We start from the raw sequence: 12,348 nt of genomic DNA on the forward strand, positions 1-12,348 counted from the left end.
TATGATACAGAAATAAACTCACAATATAAAAAATGTATAAAGTATATGACAGTATTCCACTGATATCCATTCTGGCTATTTATCTTAAAAATAGAACTCCTGCTTTTGATCTGGACACATGGCCACCCAGCTAGAAACCGTTTTTCAGCCTCCCTGGCTTCTGGGTGTGACTGTGTAGCTGAGTTCTGGACAATGGAATGTGACCAGGAGTGATGTGTGCCATTTCCAGACTGTCCCCTAGGAATCCGTGGACTAGTGTTCCTTTTGCCTGTTCTCTTTCCCAGAGGTTGAGTTGCAGATGAGATGAAGGGAGCTGGACGGTACACCTGGGACCCAGAGCCTGTCTAGGGAGAAGCCTGCCTGCTGTGCTGATCAAACTCCTGTCCAGTGTGAATGCCTCACCGAAGCTCAGGTGACTCATGAGCTGCTGTATGTTTGAGGGACACTCATCTGAAGGTCATTGATCAGGTGCACAGGCAGACAACTTGGAAAAGTCACTCAGTCAGTCAGGGGCAGAGTCCTGCCAAGCCAAATCTTCCTACCTGTAGCCTGATGTCTTATCTCTTCCATTAACTATGGTGTTTTTGGGACTGCAAGTGATGTGAGGAGCTAAGGGGAGAGGGACTGTCACGGAGAGCAGATGGGTATGTATAAAGTGTGAATCTACTTGGGATATTCATTTTGGGTCATTTCTCCTTCGGCCTATTTCTGTTGACTCTGGGTTCTGCTCCCTTTCTGCTATGGGTTGAATTGTCTCCTCCACCCCACCAAATTTTCATGTAGAGATCCTAACCCCCAATACCTCACAATGTGACCTACGATTTTTGAAGATGTAATCAAGTTAAGATGAGGTCATTGGAGGTGCTCTGATCCAATATGATCATCCTTATAAGAAGATACATGGGCATATATAGAGAAGATGGATACACAGTGGAGGCAGGAATTGAAGTGCTGAAGCTAGCAGTCAAGAATCACTCAAGATTGCCAGCAAAAATCCAGAAGCTAGCAAGAATCAAGGAAGGATCCCCCGACAATAGACTTCAGAGAGAGTGCGGCTGTCCTGACATCTTCATTTCAGACTGCTGGCCTCCAGGACTGTGAGATAATACATTTCTGTTGTTTTCAGCTACCCAGTTGGTGGTACTTTGTCATGGCAGCTCTAGGAAATAAATATACTCTTTCTGGGCAGCCTGTCTCTCAGAAATGGTCAAAGCAGGAAGAGCTGTCCAAACAGCAGAGCTCCTGTAGAATTCTCACCCCTTACACAGGGTGCAGGGAGTAAGCAGCTGGCCAGGCTGGGGCCCTTACTTATGGGGTTTCCTTTAGATTAAAATCAGAATGGACCAGGCATGTAAAATTGCAAGTTTTACTACTTAACACTGACTCCTACCAGGGTCATGAGGGAAAGAAAGTGATCAGTGGTGTCTGGAAGATCTCCTTGGAAGGCAGAGTCGCAGACCATGAGTCATATTCTCCAAGTTCCCTTTTATGGTATTATTCTTTTTCTGGGACAAAACATCTCTCAAATTTGTACTCAGACCTCCTGAGAAGGTGAAGGTAACCAGACAGATGTTAGCATCAGCACCAATAAAATCACTAGTTACTTCATTTGCATGCGCTTTTCTCATTTAAATATCATTCCAATAAGGTGGGGGATCCTATTGCCATGGCAACTACTCATAGAAAATGAGCAGAGACTCTTATTCCGCTTTGACTGATTCCTACTGTGTTCCTGGCTACCTTCTCATTTGCCATTAAAAGGGTATAAACCATTTGATAGTTCTGCCTTTTTCTCACTGCATTTTGTACTTCTCTTTGTCAAAGTTCTCATCCCTTAGCCTCAAATTTGACCTGACCTGCAGTTTCTACAGAATTTGCTAATTCAGATCCTTCCCTTCATCCAGCTGAACCTGAGGGGGTTTCCCCTTCTCTTGTTCAACAGCTTCTCCCTCTGATGTGCACTCCACTCACTGGTCTCTATGACTGTGTCCCCAGTGCCTGGCACCCCGTCATATGACCTTTGTAACCTGTCCTGAGCAGGAATCCCAGCAGGGCTGTGAACTAGCTCCGTGACCATGTGATAAATTCTTCAATAATTCCAGGTAGTAGGTTTGTCATCTGGAAAATGAGATATTTTACTTTATGAGAATTAAATAAGATAACGTACGTGAAGTCGGATGCACATGGGCTCTGTGTTAGCTTTCTACTGCTGTGTAACTTAGTGGCTTAGAGCAGTGATAATTCCTTATCATCCTTCACTGTTTCTGTGGCTTAGGAATTCAGGAGCAGCTTGGCTGAGCTGTTCTGGCTTGGGGTTTCTCATGAGGTTGCAATAAGATGTTGGCAGGATCTACAGTCATCTGAAGGCTTGGCTGTGGCTGGAGAATCCACTTTGAAGGTGGCCGTCTTACATGCGCCTGCTCACATAGGTGCTGGCTATTGATGGAAAGCCTCAGTCCTGCTCTGTGGGGGCCTCTAAGTCCAGCCCACATTCAAGATGAAGGGATTTAGACTCCACTACTTGAATAAAACGCTGTCAATGACCTTATATATTTTAAAGAACCATGACAGGCTTGTGATGAATATCAACTTTGATTATAATTTTAATAGTATATATATATTTTTTTAACTAAAAATATTTTTACTTATACAAACAATCACAAGCCATTTGCTGGCAGTTGTCCTTGCTTTCCTGCTCTGGCAGAGATCCCTGTAGGGTAGCCAGGACACTGGGTGTGGGCCCCAGGCACCTACTGTCCTAGGAACTTGTTCTGGGTCTCAGCTCTGCCTTGTTGTCACTGTCCTCAAATAGGTACATACTCTTGGATCTCTTGTGCAACCCAGGCCCTAGAGGAAGCCACTAGGTGGGCAATCAACCTGTGAGTGCTCATACCCAGAGGTCCCCCCTACCTCCACTGCAGGGCTCCTGCAGCAGAGTGGGTGCCAGTACCTCTGGCTGCAGAGCTGGGTCTCGACCAAGATGCTGGGTGGTAGGGGACCCAAGGAGTGCTCCTGCAGGGCCCATCCCCTGGCAGGAGCCCTGGGCCTGCACACCCCTAAAGAGCATCAGGGAGCCGTGGACATCCTGGCCCGGGCCCTTGGGTAGGGGGCTGCATCTGGGAAAGATGTGAGGAAGTCTGAGCCCCCAAAACTGTGGTGGTGTCAGCAGTGTTGGGTCCAAAGTACACATACAGAGCCAGCAGTGTAGGCCAGGGGACTTGGCCAGCTTCTCATTCGTCCTGGTCACAGTGTTAACCATAGACCCGCAGCCTGAGTTTGAAGGCCCCCATTGGCCAAAAGACACTGGCCTTTTCAGGCGTCTTGGTGTGAATGGCCGGTGTGAAGACAGAGGGGACAGCAAATAGGAAGTTATAAAGGATGACCTTCTTCAGCCTGCAGTCCCTCAGCCTGCACCATCACTATATCACTGTGTGGCTAGTCTGGGAAGCCCGGGTCCTGGACAAGGAGCTTCTCCCCAGCTCCAAACTGGTATTGAGCTTGATGGCCAGGTGGGTGCAGCTGTTCCCCGTCAGCTCCTTAGAGTAGCCACGGGTCCTGTAGAAGCTTCTCCTGGCTTCTTCACTGCGTTGAACAGTCTGGACAGAGCCCTGGTCTGGGCAGCTGCGGGTGACACAGCTGGGCTCTGGTGGGTCCTGGGTGCAGAAACTGGATTGAGACTGTCCCTGGCCCCTTTGGCCTCAATGCATGCGCCTGCTGGAGGAAACTGCCCATGGTCCCAACAGACTAATGGGCAGAGCATCTTGGCCCAGGCAGCAAGTCCAACACCTCTTCTAGAGAACGGTGTGCATGTGCGTTGGTTCAAAACCTCGGACTTCCTGGGACAAAACAAACTGGCCCCATACACAGGCCGGAGAGACCAAGGCAGAGGCAGCCACTCCAGATAGGTAAATGGAATGTTAACAAAGAAGGAAACTTACATATGAGGCTGGTCTTGGGCCGAGAGATGAATCGATCTCCATCCCTGCACTCCAGACACGTTTAGAGAGAGGTCTTAGCGGTCCGGTCAGTATGGCCGTCCAGAGGTCTCCACAGCACCCTGCCCTCTCCAAGCTGCGTCCTGGAAAACGGCTCCCACTGTGGGAAAGGAAGGTAGACCACACATTCCAAGAGCAGAGGAGGGCGTGGGGAGCCTCCGTTGCGCGGTCCAGCTCCTGGAGGTGCAACCTGCCGCACATCCTCCTGAGGGGCTCCGGCGAGATACCGCGAGAAGAGAGGCCGGGGTCCGCGGGATCTCGCCCTGTTCTCGCGTTAGGCTGCAGGCTGTTCGCAAAACCTGCTGCGGGCTTCTGGCGGGATCTCCACTCGGGCCCTCAGAGACCTGCCAGACGGTGGAACTGGACCAGGGCCCCCCAGATGTCAGCAGAGGAACGTTCTGGCCCTAATGATGAGCGGGTTCCTCCCAAGCATCGCTCTGAACCTGCGGTCGGAGAACACCTTGAACGTGCCTCTGCGAGGGCCTACCCTGCTCAAGACAACCGCGGCAGGTAGGCCTTCCGTGCCCCGCGCACGCTGTTCCCGGCCAGGCGGCGCAGGTGCCGGTCCTCCTCACCCGCCCGGCACATGTAATATATACAATATAGGTGTATATATCTGTATTTGTGGAAAAAAGAGAAAAAAATGTTGTTTCTAGAATTTGCCTTATCTACTGATACTGAGGGATGGTGCAATGAACTGAATGTTGTGTCCCCCCCAAAATGCATATGTTGAAATGCTAACCGTCAAGGTGATGAAATTAGGAGACTGGGCCTTTGGGAAGTGATTAGGTCGTGACAGGGGGCGGGGTGGGGGGCGGCCCTTGGGAATAGATTAGCGCCCTTGTAAAGAGACCCCAGGGCGCTCTCTTGCCCCTCTGCCCTGCGAGGACTCTGGGTAAGGTGTCTTCCGTGAATCAGGACACTGAATCTCCTGGAGCCTTGGTCTTGGACTTGGGACTGTGAGAAATAAATTTCTGTTGTTTAGAAGCCACCCAGGCCGTGGTATCCTGTTACAGCAGCCTGAACAGGCCAAAACAGGTGAGGTAGAGTTGTGAAACTAAAGTTTGGTGATTGAAAAGATCAATCTCTTTCTTTTTGAAACAGTGTCTTCAGTCTCAGGTAAATAAGCCGCTGAGTGAGAGCTCAAATTCCCTTCAAGTCTGATGTTTTCCCTCTTAGGGAGTCTCTCCTTTCTTTCTGGAGGACGCAAACCCACTCACCTTGGCTGGACCTGCTTTCCTGCCAAGACTCTCTTTACCCACCTTCATCTCAGACTTAGCTTGGCCCTCATCTTGCTTCTTTGACTTCTGAGTCGAAGTCATCCTTCATTGTCAAGTAATGATGGAAATTCAAAATATATTTTTCCCTAAAAATATTATGATAAGTTGTGTTTAGATTTCTAGGCCAGCTGACAAAGGCTCATTTCTCCAGCCATGTAACTGATAACTGGCAATGCAAATTTTGCAAAAGTAATAATGTTACCCAATGATTAACTAAATAAAACAGAAAAGTATGTTTTTTCATTTATTAACTTCATTTCTTAAATTACCATTGAGGAAAATTGACTGTTGGGTATATAGTTCTTTGAATTTTAACACATGTATGAATTATGTAACCATCTCCACGATCAGGATCAGAACAGTTAACAGTGCCCCAAAAAGCTACCTTTCGATACCCCTTTAAAATAACATCCCCTGTCCTGAACCCTGGCAACCACTGATCTGTTTTGTTCTTCATCACTATAATTTTGTCACTTCAAGATAGTTTTATACATGGAATCATTTGGGGGTTGGCTCTTTCCACTCAGCATAATTCTGCTGAGATCTGTCCACATTGTTGCACATATCAATAGTTTGTTTCTTTTTAATACTATGTGGTATTTTCTTGTATGAATACACTACAGTTTGTCCACTTGCCCAGCAAAGGACATTTGGTTCGTTTCGTTTTTGGCAATTGAGAATAAATATTCATGTACAGATTTTTGTGTGAATACAAGTTTTTATTTCTCAAGAGGAAATGCCCAGGAGTAGATTACTGAGTCATATCATGAATGTTTAACTTTGTAAGAAATTGCCAGACTCTTTTCCAGAGTGGCTGTACCATTATCCAATCCTAACAGCAATATATGAGTTTCAGTAGTGCCACATCTTCACAAGCACTTAATATTACCAGTATTTAAAAAAAAATTATGTCAGTCATTCTATTAGGTATGTAGTGGTATCTTACGCTTTAAATTTGTATTTCTCCAGTGGCTTCTTATGTTGAGCATCTTTTTATATGCATATATGCAACACCTATATCTTCTTTAAGGAAGTATCTGTTCTTTTGTCCATTTTTTTTTAAATTGGGCTTTTGTTTTTTTACTGTTGAGTTTAGAAAATTCTTTGTATCTGTTTCTCTCATCAGGTGTCTAATTTGAAAATACTTTCTTCTAGTCCATAGCTTGTCCCTTCAATCACTTAATAATGTCTTTTGGAGACTAAAAGTTTTTAATTTTAATGAAGTTCAGTTTATAATTTTTTTATGAGTCATGCTTTTGGTGTCATTTCTAGGAATCCAGTTCTGTCTTCTGTGATTTCTGATGCGAAATCTGTCATTCGAATTGTTCCCCTGTAGGTAAAGCTTCATTTCTCTCTGGCTGCATTTAAGACTTTTTTCTTTGTTAATTTTCGGAAGTCTGATTGTGAAGCGCCTGTGTGTGGATTTCTTTGGGTTTCTCCTGTGAGAGTTTTGCTTAGCTTCTTGAATCTGTAGGTGTTTAAGTCTTTTACCAGACTTGGAGATTTTTTAGCCATTATTTCCTCAATTTTTTTTTTTAAAGCCTCACAAGTCCCTGTAACTCTGTTAATGTTTTTCAGTGTTTTTGTTGTTTAGATTGAATGTGTTCTGTTGATTATTTGTAGATTCACTGACTATCTTCCCTGTCATCTCAGAGCCCATCTAGTGAATTTATTTATATGTTTTTTGGTTGTTGGACTTTTTATTTTTGAAATTTATATTTGATCCATTTTTATTTCTTTGCTGAGATTTTTCTGTTTTTCCAATTGTTTCAAAAACATTTGCTATTGCTTGTTGTGGACTTTTAGAAATAGCTGTTTTAAAGTCTTTGCCAGAAAATTATAATATCAGTGTGTATTACTCTGCTTAGTCTGCAATAACAAAACACCACAAGCTGGGCGGCTTAAGCGGCAGAAATTCACTTTCTTACAGCTCTGGAGGCTGGAAGTCCAAGATCAAGGTGCCAGCAGGCTTGGTGTTTCCCAAGGCCTCTTCTTGGCTTGCAATGGGCTGCTTTCTCATTGTGTTGCTCACGTGGTCTTTCCTCTGGGCACTGGCATCCCTGGTCTCTGTGTGTCTAAGTTTCCTCTTCTTTCAAGGATACTGGTCTGATTGAATTAGAGCCCACCCTAATGGCCTTACTTTAACTTAATCTCCTTTTAAAAGGCCCTGTTTCCAAATAGAGTCACATTTTGAGGTATAGATGATTAGGGCTTCAACTTATGAATTTGGGGAGAGCACCATTCAGCTTATAACCCTGTGTCATCTTGAGGTTGCTGTCTGTTGATTGGCTTTCCCTGTGTGGTTGAGAGTTTCCTTGTTCTTCATATGCTGAGTAACCTTGAATTTTATCTTGCACGTTTCATATGTTATGTGACTCTTGACCTCATTTAAATTCTATTGAGAACATAGATATTCATGTTTTATCAGACAGTCTATCAGTTCCAGCCTGCCTTCTGTGGACTGTAGTTCCAATGTCGGTTCAATTTTTAGAGACTTTGCAGTTCCAATAAGATCTGTCACATGTGCGCCACCCAGGGGTCAGCCTGTGATGTAGGCAGTGGCGGGTCTCTATGTTTGGTTCTTAAATTCTTTGAAATGCTAATTAGGATCATGTCCATACATGCACAGAGAGGGGCAATACCGAAGAGTACCCAAGTAACTGTATGGGGTCACTTTCTTGACTTCCTTCGTCCACAATCTACTGGTACTTGTTTCCTGGGTGAACCCCTTTTGCTCCTTTAGCTAGAAAGCTGGGGCTTCTGTTAATCCATTTTTGTGACTTGTCTACACAGGGCCAACTACTGGGAGGACAGGGTGAAAAACAAGGGAGAGTCACTCCACCTTCTTGGAATTAAAATTTCACTGGTCAGAGACAGAGGGCCCAATACCCACCTCACTTGGTGGGCTATCATAGGGGCTGCAACCATCACTAGCATGGCCTTGGGGACTGGGGTATGAGAAAACAGAAAAGAAAAAAAAAGTGAGAAAAATTTACACAGTCTCTTATGTCAGTGTTAGAGTTCTCTATTCACTTCTTGAGGCAGAACTGAGGGCTTCATCTGACACTAATTTCTGGGTCTCAGGCTGCATTGTGCTCAGGCTGGGGGATACCAGAGGAAAAAGGAATGAAAAAATTACCACTTGGTAATTTTTGGTTTGGTGGTACTTCAATTTCTGGGTTCTGGTCTTCTTTCCCAATCTTCCTGTTACTGTTTGCTTCTCAGAGACCCCAAATAGCTGTTTCACACCTTCTGTTCAGGTTTTGTAACTGCATTCAGTGGGAGAAGCCAAGTGGATTGTGTTTACTCCATCTTACCAGGAGCTGGGAACTCCTGAAATGGGATGATATCAAAATTGAATAAGAAAACGATGGGAACATGTCTTGAATGCTAGGCAAACAGATACAATTATGTAGAAGATGAAGATATGAGTAGAAGTTTAAGTGAAAAATAGTAATTCTAAAGGAGGCATCTAAAAATCTACAAAGGCTTTTAAAATTGAGAATACTGGTACTTATTGCTTAATTTTATATAAAAATGGTTAGTTTCTATCTTCTTGAATGCCAATGTATGACTAATACTACCTTTATGCTTACAAGCAATGATTAGAGGAATTTTTCAGCTCATAGGAAAAAAAAATTTCAGCTCAGAGGAAGAGGAACACTGATGGGGGAATAGAGTGAAACATGAGAGAAATGGAGCTTAAAAGGACATGTGTGTGTAGTAATATGTTTGAGTTTGATAATACATATAGTGAAGAACAGAAAGAGGAAAACTAGGAGTACTTGAGTCCCCTTCATGGGAAGAACAGAGGTCTGAGAAAAAACATGAATCGTATTATTCTTTGGTGACCACATGGTAGCTCTGTTGGCACGGACAGCTTAGTATTGTGGTTTCCGAAATAAAGCGTGTACGTTCTAGGGATGTGCAAGACTACTCCATGAGGTGCCTGAAGAAAAGATTAGAATTTCAATTTCTATTTAGATTTTATCTTAAAAAATGGGACTGTACTAAGCTTTACTAGTATTTAATATGTAATCGATCCTGGCTCCATCACTTAAGCAGTAAGGTAGGTGGTTCTGTGTCACGTGGTCTGCAAGGATGCTGCAAAGGAGGGGGAGCTCTCTAACTCAGTCGGTGGTGGCTGTCTCATTCTGAGCAGACGGTGACATGTTGCAGTTTGCCTGTTCTTGGTGAAATGGATTTATGCACTGTATTACTGATTTTAATAAACTAACCCTCTTAAAATGTACAGGTGACTTAAAATATTTCCTGCAATAAATCTGCCAGTCAAGTTGATCCTAATAATTCAAGCTGACAATAACAACAAAAAAGTGGAAGAACAGCATGCCCTCTCCTGGTTTGGACTCTTTTTCAGAATATCATGAGCTAAAAACAATGGCTAGTGATGATACATTATCTAGCTGGAGTTTTTTATGACAGAATATACCCACTTAATCTTTTTGAGGTGAAAGTAATGTTTTTGACAATAAATGAGAAAAGAATGGCTTTTTGAAGATAACATGCTTTGGAGAAAGAATTTTGAAAACATGTTTAAAAATATTTCCATCACTATGTGGTTTTTGTTCCTGAGATTGACTGCTGTATTTTATTTATAAAACATTCATATTTCAATATTAATAAGGCTTTGAAATGGAATTTTCTAATCTGTTTAAAAATCTTTTAAATGAAGACTTTTGATAAGTTTTAAGATCATTTGTTAAAAATATAAATATTAAATACCTTTCATTAATTTGCAAAAAAAAGAGATTAACATTATGGAAGATGGAAATATATTGATCGCATATCAACACCTGTGTATGAATATGCTTTTTCCATAAGTATCTATGTTTTTTTGTGAAGTATATTTTTCAATTAGGCAGTCGTTAAAATCAAAAACCAAAATAAATTTAGAACCAGAGCATCAAATCACTGTACCACAAAATGTTATATACTGACTTTCAGAAATAATGGAACATGTTCAATCATGTTTCTTTTGCTAAAAGTAGTGATATTAATAGTACTTTTAGGTAAGGCAAAAAATTTTATGTCATTAATCAATAAACTAGAATAAAATTTATGTAACTTGTATTTCTCATTTTGGTTAAATTTTATTTTTGTGTGTTTTGTTATAGACACAATCATAATTATACCTGGTACTTTATCCATTTTACTGTGTACCTGGTTCTATTATAAATGTTCTACATATATTAATTATTTTAATTCTCACAACACCTTGTATATATACTTGTGTCTCCATTTAAAGGATCAGGAAGCTGAAGCACAGGTAGGTTAAGAAACTGGTACAGGAACAATTAGCTAGTGTTTGACAGAATCAAGATTTATTAGTGCAGTAATGCATATATTTAATTTATACACAAATTACTCTATTTTAAACAATAAACAGACCAATGGTAGTATAGGATTAAAATTTAGAGGCTATTTGTCTAATGCTAATAGGCATGGTGGCAACATAAGAATGAGCTCACAGGAAATTTAACCCAACATTCAGTAGAGTATGTTAGCATTTATAAAGCACGTGTAGGATCCTACTTAATTTCCATAATAACCTTTGAAGTAATTGTGTTAAGCTCAAGCACATAAGCATAATAAAAATAATGTTTGATGGAGTCTGGCAGATCTGGGTATAAAGTTTAGCATTATCTCTTACTATATTTCCTGTTTTCTTTGAATTCATTTTTAATCTTCAGAGTGGGCAAAATAATTTATATCTTGATGGGTTACTGTAAGATTAAATGACATGTAATTTTATACAGGTTAATGGTCAAGAATGTAGGTTCAGGAGTTGGACTGTCTGTATTTCAGTTCTAGCTCTGCCAGTTATTACTTGCAATTTTCTTTATTAAGTTGTAAATCTTCTCTCAATCTTAGTTTCCTCATCTGAAAAAATGGGGCTAATAATATTATCTACCATACAAACTTTTTATATGGACTGATTCACATAATGCATTTAGGACCTGGCACCTAAGAAAAACTCAATAGATGATGGCTGTTATTAGTTAATATAAAATGCTTAACACATAATGGGCATTCAGTAAATAACAACTGTTTGTAGTCGTTATACCCATTGAGAGCTTTAGTCAAGATTATACAATAAAGAAGTATCCTGGTCTCCTACTTCTGGATTCCATGCTGTAAACAGCTAGAGTTCACATGCATGGATAATTCCCTTCTGAGAGATGTGGGCAAAATGTGTTCCTGGGGAGAGAACACTTAGTCTGGAGCTCATCAAGAAAGACAGCACTGGGATCTGAGTAGGACTGGAAAGGTAGAAAACATGGAGGAGGAATTCCAGGGAGAAGGAATGATGTGAAAGCTAAGAGACAGGAAAAGAAAAACATGTTCAAGGGAGAATGAGTAAAATGTTTTGTCTGGAGCAGAGATACATTAAAAAATTAACCTGGGGGTGTTATTTGAGTTGAATTAGAATAGGCAAAAATACAAGAAGTAAGGAGGTGAAAGGGAAGTTTCTTGTGCTCATCCAGCCACGACTGGTAAGGGCCAGAATGGAGGGAACCACTGAGGGCACAGGAAAGGGAGAGCAGGTGAAAGATAGTCTTCAAAAGAAAAGTCAGCAGGGTTTGGACACTGATTAAATGACAGGTGAGCCAATGGAAGTAGACAGAGGACATCAGTATTTTCATTTGAGTTGGTGTGGCATGTATGATGACATTGAGAAATAGGAAAGTAGTATTTAGAAGGGCAATGATAGGTTTGACTTTTTACATTGAATTTAAATTAACAGAAAAACATTTTAGGTAAAAATGTCCTGGGGCATTTGGAAAATTTAGATTGCTCTGATCCAAAGATAGAGCTGGAAGTCATCTGTATAGAGGACATGATTGAAGGAGCTCTTTATTATCCAAAGATTCATGATGGAAGGTGATCATTTAAATAATTTTATACAGAACAAGATCACTATTTAACAATAAATAGTGAAAAACTTAAAAGTTTATAATAATTACAGTTCTCTGTATCTTCTATGTAAAATAATTTATATTTTAATTCCAACTGGTCACTACTTCTTAGAACAAACAAAAAAATAATTTGTT

General features: G+C 41.5%; 1 long non-coding RNA gene across 2 annotated transcripts in view; it reads left to right on the top strand.

The window, feature by feature from the left end:
• Positions 1–12,348, top strand: part of LOC141575034 (uncharacterized) — a 56,335-nt gene that overhangs the window by 15,491 nt on the left and 28,496 nt on the right. The window contains exon 3 of one of the 2 annotated variants that reach the window (XR_012502273.1): positions 285–412. This is a non-coding gene — a long non-coding RNA (uncharacterized LOC141575034). Of the gene's footprint in view, positions 1–284; positions 2,461–12,348 lie in introns of those variants that run through there. The other variant, XR_012502272.1, reaches the window with a different exon arrangement.

Source organism: Camelus bactrianus, chromosome 25 (genome assembly GCF_048773025.1).
Source record: "Camelus bactrianus isolate YW-2024 breed Bactrian camel chromosome 25, ASM4877302v1, whole genome shotgun sequence".
NCBI lineage: Eukaryota > Metazoa > Chordata > Mammalia > Artiodactyla > Camelidae > Camelus > Camelus bactrianus.